The sequence below is a fragment of the Pinus tabuliformis genome, chromosome J (assembly GCF_031772625.1).
Source record: "Pinus tabuliformis cultivar Carrire ecotype Pingquan chromosome J, CPIR1, whole genome shotgun sequence".
Taxonomy (NCBI): Eukaryota; Viridiplantae; Streptophyta; class Pinopsida; order Pinales; family Pinaceae; genus Pinus; species Pinus tabuliformis.
Genome location: NC_142295.1, coordinates 552,228,671 through 552,235,154, shown reverse-complemented (window position 1 = coordinate 552,235,154; position 6,484 = coordinate 552,228,671). Strand labels below are relative to the sequence as shown.

The 6,484-nt window shown below is 39.5% G+C and overlaps 1 pseudogene; it reads left to right on the top strand.

The window, feature by feature from the left end:
• The first annotated feature begins 5,225 nt into the window (after nucleotides 1-5,225).
• LOC149228200 (gamma-glutamylcyclotransferase 2-3 pseudogene) lies at nucleotides 5,226-5,941 on the top strand (annotated as a pseudogene).
• The last annotated feature ends 543 nt before the right edge of the window (nucleotides 5,942-6,484 follow it).

Sequence of the window (6,484 nt, the reverse complement as noted above, 5' to 3'; positions counted from 1 at the left end):
AGTGAATCATAGGATGTGGGGATAGTCTCTTTGTGGGGTTATGTTATCTAACAGCATATGCTCCCTTTGGATACTATTATTAAAGCGATGCCATTGGAATTGTTTCTGCAAGTCATTGGGTTTATGAAGAAAATTGCAGATTTGGTTGAAAGTTGTAAGCATAAAGTTTGCCTACGTAACCTCCCGGATGAAGAATTTAACAGTCTTATGGAGATACATGCAACTGGTCGTCTTTCTTAGTTCATTAATGTAAAAAGGCATTTAAAGTTACCCTGCCTTGTGATGGTCAGATGAAGCGGAATAGAGGATGTTGACACAGCTCCACTAGCTGTTCTGACCTATGCTATGGAGCTCAAAATTTACCTTGAAAAGCCTGAACCTCGTGCAATTACTTCATTGGCAGTCTAAGCATTCAATGTTGAAATTTTCCAACAGTCTCTTTCCATCTATATTTGACATTAGAGAATGGAATTTTTGAGAAGGGACACAGCCATCTATAATAGATGCTTCAAGAGATCAACGCGCACTTTTTAAGAATGTTCCAGCAGTTCTTATGGGAATTGGACTCATATGCAAGGGCTTTGTTCTATACCAACAGAAGGATCAAGATATTATTATTCACCTTGCTGTGGACGGTCTAGTACGTAGTAAATTACCTTACATGAATATTGTGGGAGGTTCTAAAAGTCTTTTAACAGAGGAGACAAGTTTTTCCTCAGGAGAAATATTTATTGCAAGCAAACCTTTTCTAAACAATCAAGTACTTAAGCTATGAACACTGACAATTATTTAGAAAACCAGAGAAGAAGAGTGTGTTTTCTTTAAATCACACAGCAGTTTCGTAGCGCGCTACGAAACTGCTGTAGGTGATGATTTAAAGCGCAGGGCAGCTAGTGTGATACTGTGAGCAGCTAGTTTGACACGGTGAGCGGGAGTTGTGGAAAAGGAACAGCTGTCTATCAAATACCACCTACAGCACATCAGAAACCTGGCATCATTCCATACTTGGGGTTATTAAAAGATTTGGGAGCAGGCTGCTATATTTTAGGAGAATGTTGGGAGACAGAGATCGTTAAGATAGGAGCATCTCTTCTGGTCAATTAATGAGCCATCAGCGCTCTTAAGCATCCTAAATCAGCATCCATTGCACCTGTAGCTCAGCCATATCAGATTAATTGAAGGAGGACAGCTGTCAAAGCATTCAAGAAAGCATCAAGTCTACGAGGAGAAAAGAATTATTGTTTTAGTTTGATTAGGACTTTATGTAATTATAGTTTAGCATGTATGTAATTAATGCAGTTAGTTAAAGGCATGTAGGAGTAGTTAATAGGAGATTCGAACTCATTCTAGAGGGAGGAAATGTATTCCTATATATGGTGAAAATTAGAATGTAATAGGGGTTGGACTGTATATACAAAAACAGAGTTTTATAGAGCTTATGAAAGGACTGTTACAGTAATAGCAAACAGAGTTTTTTCTTCCCAAGATTCTCAATGCATCTCTTTGTTCAAATGTGATGGTGGTTTTAGTTTCTTAATGTTCTTTTTACAGCCTTGTTATGGTACAATCCCTCAGAATTCATATTATATGCTCTGACTTCCTGTGTGCTTGACAGGCTGTGGGTTTTGGTGAAGCATGTTTGAACATCACTCAGAATTCATTTTTTAATGCTCTGACTTCCTGTATGTTCAGCAGGCTTTGATTTAGGTAAATTATGTTTGAACCTTTGATGATGCAAAGAGCCTTGGCTTCTATGAGATGACTGTGATTTGGTTTATTAACTGTGAGAGACTCCATAGCCCAATGAAGACTAATTTGATGTATGTCCAGCCAGCTATATTTTTATAAAGGTGTGAAGAGTTAGCCCTCTAGTGTTTGAAGGATTTTGTCAAGAGTCATGAGAGAGCCCTCTCTGATTAGGAAGGCTAATTCCTAATCTAAAGTATGGTTTGAAACAGTTACATGAGACCTTGCTTGGTTGCAGTCCCTAGTACTGGTTTTGTGATAACATTTTGGTGCGTCTGCCGGGAGCTTAAGATTGGATTTCTGAAGGTAGCAGGAGTTCAAATGATTTTCAAGGCTGCAAAACTACCTTGGCGACTCCATTGTTGAAGAATTCAAAGTTATATATTCATGGTGATTCCACTGGAGTTATGAAAGACCCAGAAGCTGCCCTTCTTTGTTCAAGGTATGCATGCATAGATTTCTCAGGACTTCATGGTTTCCCAAACCATTTTCCCAAGGATGTTTATTTTCTAAAGAATGGTCCAAAATTTAACGGTGAAGACTTGAGTTTAACGTTGGAGCATATCTCAGATTTTTGTCATTTTGCACAGCTTCTTAGAATTAAACATGAGGATGTTTGCATAAGGTTATTTTATGATTCTTTTCAAGGGAAATGCAAACAGTGGGTTGAATGCTTGCCTGCCAAGTCCATTAAGTCATTGCCAGACTTTTGGCTTTTGTTCTTGGAGGAATGGATAGATAGGCCAGAGGTGGAAGTAAAATCTCCTTCAGTTGAAGGTTTTAAACAGTGGAATGATGATCATAATAAAGAAGAAACAAATGAATCTTTTTCTTTGTCCCTGTCCTCATATCTGGAATCTTTTGACTGTAAGTCAGAGGATAAAATGAATTTTTTTGATGAAATTGCCAAAGATATTGAGAAAGAAATTGAAGGTTTAGAAGGACAGATTCAGGCATACAATTTTCATCATCATGATTATTATTCTCAAAAGTTTCCTGTGACAGAGCGCAAGGAGACTATGCTGCTTCCATTCTCTTTCATGATTGAGGAACTGAACACTGTGATTGAAGATCAGTTTGCACAGCTGGAAAGTTTCAAGGAAGGACAAGCTGATCATGTGTTCTGGGATCCTATAGCTGATTACATGGAAGAGTTTTATTCTCCAGTGTTTCAGCTTACCTATGAAGATCAAAGACATTTTCAGTGGCAGCTGTCATCTCACTATCACATTGGCGCTGAACTTCGGGACAGGCAAAGAAGTCAAATGTCAGATAAAGCAAATGACTGGCTGCATTGGAAGTTTCATATTGATTGAGCTGAGGAAAGTTTAAATGGTTAGGATAGGTAGGTAGGTAAATTGCAAATAAGCTCAAGGTTGGCTGAGCATTTATTTTTCAGTAGCATTAGTTTCTCTCTCCTACAGTCAGGCTTGTCAAGCGAATTTCTGTTTGTTACAAATGGGTAAGGCACTGGAGCTGCATGTTCTTAGTGTACCACAGGGGCACACTATCCCTAGTGGAGCCACTGTTATCACTGAAAATGCTGTAGTAAATTTTTTTTAGCTTGGCTTAAAGTCAGAGCAGTTTCGCAGCGCCAGAATTCTTTTTAGCAGTTTCGCAGCGCTACCTGTTTGCGTGGTTTCGTAGCGTGCTACGAAACTGGGGATTTGTTTGAGTTTTCAGTGAAAGTCCAAATTCTAGCATGCTTATTGTACAGAGTTCTTTTTCCCTCCAGGAATGTTGATAAGAGCAGTGGCAGTATGTTCAAGGAGACACCTTATGATGATACAGCTATTGTAGGATTGCCATCAAATACATTAAGGGAGTTATCTCTGAATTCTGGCTCATGGGTGATTGTGAAAGATGATGATAATGATGTGGAGAGACCTGCAAGTCTACAACCAATTCAATGCAGTTGCTTGGGCAATTCATGCGAAGGACCTGATAGCCCTTATTGCTTTTTCTTGCACTTTGTGTCTATTCCTCTGCGCGCAAAAATTCTTATATCCCCCACTTTACTCCTATATAACAAGAACACCTTAAGTCTTTGAAGCCATTCAGGTGTTTGTGATTAATAAAGGGTTACCAAAAAGGGCAAAAGGTGTTGAGCGGAAAGGAATAGAAGCGCGTGCTGGCCTTTCTGGCTAGTCAGCTGTGCTCCATTTTGCAACTTTGGCCACCTTTTTATACACCCTCTCTCCATCGCTCTACCCAATGCCAGTATTTGGACAATTCCAGTGTTAATACTATTTTGTATTCCTTGTTCTTCAATATTGTTTTCTTGTGTGGCAGCAGTGTCCTCATTACCTATCAGGAGTATAACATGTCTTCTGTTTTGGCGAAAACTTGTGGAGAAGATGTAAAAGTGATTGCTGTACAACCCAAGTGTTTGGAACTCCCGTTCAAAATCTTTGGAGCAACAATTTCAACACTGATTTCTACAGAAGACAGCGCAGGCAAATATTCAACGAATGTCAAACTCAGCCGTGCTGTAGGAGATGAAAAAGCTACTTCAAAAGGTTGGAAATCATTCATGTGAGTTTTGTCAAGATGTGAGATAAAATCGCCAGAGCAATCTGAAGAGCTATTAGGATTGATTGTAGATTCTCTCAAGGTATTCGATGGTGTAGTTCCCCACGGTGGTCCAGAACCGAGACAGAGGTCACAACTCAGAAAATTGCTTTTGTTTTAGATAAGGCTTCAAAACATTTGCAACCAGATATTATTGCTTTGGTGACAAAGTTGACAGTTATTTTAGAACATTTATTGGCTGCTTAAGCATTATTGGATCGACTTAAAGAACCAGATACGTAGCTTGAGCTGTGGTTACCTGTTCATGCCGCATTAAGAAGGTTACAAATTGGGTTGTTATTAATTGTCTTCCTACTAAAAGAGTTCTTTAATTCATGGAGAATTCATTAGAGGGTCAGATGCTGCTAGCAGACTCAAAGCAGTTTTGTGAAAAGCATGTTGTTTCTTTAGTTATCAATTTGTTTCCGAAGCTATTATGGGAGTTGAGGCATGACAAATCCAACGCATCCAATGCTGTATTAAACGTTCTTCTTCATATTGGTCGTTCTGCTCCTGTAGGTTCTATACTGCTTGCGGAATATATGAAATTACAGCCAACGTTACAAATAGGCAGCGTTGTGTTTATTTCTGCAGGGGATCACGTTTTTCTTAGACTGGGATACACAGCACCTCCTTAATGCACGTCGGTTCATTATTAATGCACATATTGAAGACATGAAAGTGCTCTTTTCAAATGCGGTGATTAATGCCAAGTGTCGAGTAGTTTTATATGCTACAAGGCCGCCATGGTTAGTGACACTGGGATAGAGATGTGGCGCAAAAGCTGGAAGGATATTGATTGATGTCGATTAAAAGACGAGTGCACTAGTGAATGGCATCTGTGAAAGATTGAATGGCATCCCCTGGAGGCTGTAGAATTGAGGGAGGTCGACGGCAAGGCGGAGAAGATGGTTCTGTCGGTGTTTGGTTACGGTTCCATAATATGAAAGGCGGGTTTCCACTATGACAAACAACGAGTTGGTTTCATCAAAGGCTACCGTCGTCTTTTCCATCAAGGGAGCACAGACCATAGAGGAACCCCTGCCAATCCCGGCAGGACTGTTACACTCGAGCCTCACGATGGTCACATCAGTCGAGGCGTTGCTTACAGGGTTTCTGGACAGGAAGCTGAAGATATTGCTTTATCTTATCTAGAAGTGAAAGAGAAGGAATATGATTAAAAGGCCTACGTTGATTTCTATTTTGAAGAGGATTCAACAGAGCCAGTTATATCTGGAGTCCCTGTGTTCATTGCATCAACAGACAAGAATTCGAATAAAAATTACCTGGGCCCTGTACCATTGGAAATGATGGCTCATCAAATTGTTGGAGCTGTGAGTCCTTCCGGGCCTAACATTGAATATCTCTTTAACTAGAGACAGTTTTACTTGAGATAGGTTGCAATGATAGTCACGTGACAGACCTCACAAATGCAGTTAGGAAAGTATTAACATGCAAAGATGGAGATGCTACTTCAAATGGAGATGCAAAAGTACTGAACTTCAGTGTGAACTTCAGCAATTTGTTGTCTTATTCACGAGATTGCTTTAAAGGATATTTTGCCGAGCCTTTTGAGTACTATAACATGCGCTGCCTCAATCTAGAATATCTCATTTGTGATTGAAGTGAATCATAGGATGTGGGGATAGTCTCTTTGTGGGGTTATGTTATCTAACAGCATATGCTCCCTTTGGATACTATTATTAAAGCGATGCCATTGGAATTGTTTCTGCAAGTCATTGGGTTTATGAAGAAAATTGCAGATTTGGTTGAAAGTTGTAAGCATAAAGTTTGCCTACGTAACCTCCCGGATGAAGAATTTAACAGTCTTATGGAGATACATGCAACTGGTCGTCTTTCTTAGTTCATTAATGTAAAAAGGCATTTAAAGTTACCCTGCCTTGTGATGGTCAGATGAAGTGGAATAGAGGATGTTGACACAGCTCCACTAGCTGTTCTGACCTATGCTATGGAGCTCAAAATTTACCTTGAAAAGCCTGAACCTCGTGCAATTACTTCATTGGCAGTCTAAGCATTCAATGTTGAAATTTTCCAACAGTCTCTTTCCATCTATATTTGACATTAGAGAATGGAATTTTTGAGAAGGGACACAGCCATCTATAATAGATGCTTCAAGAGATCAACGCGCACTTTTTAAGAATGTTCC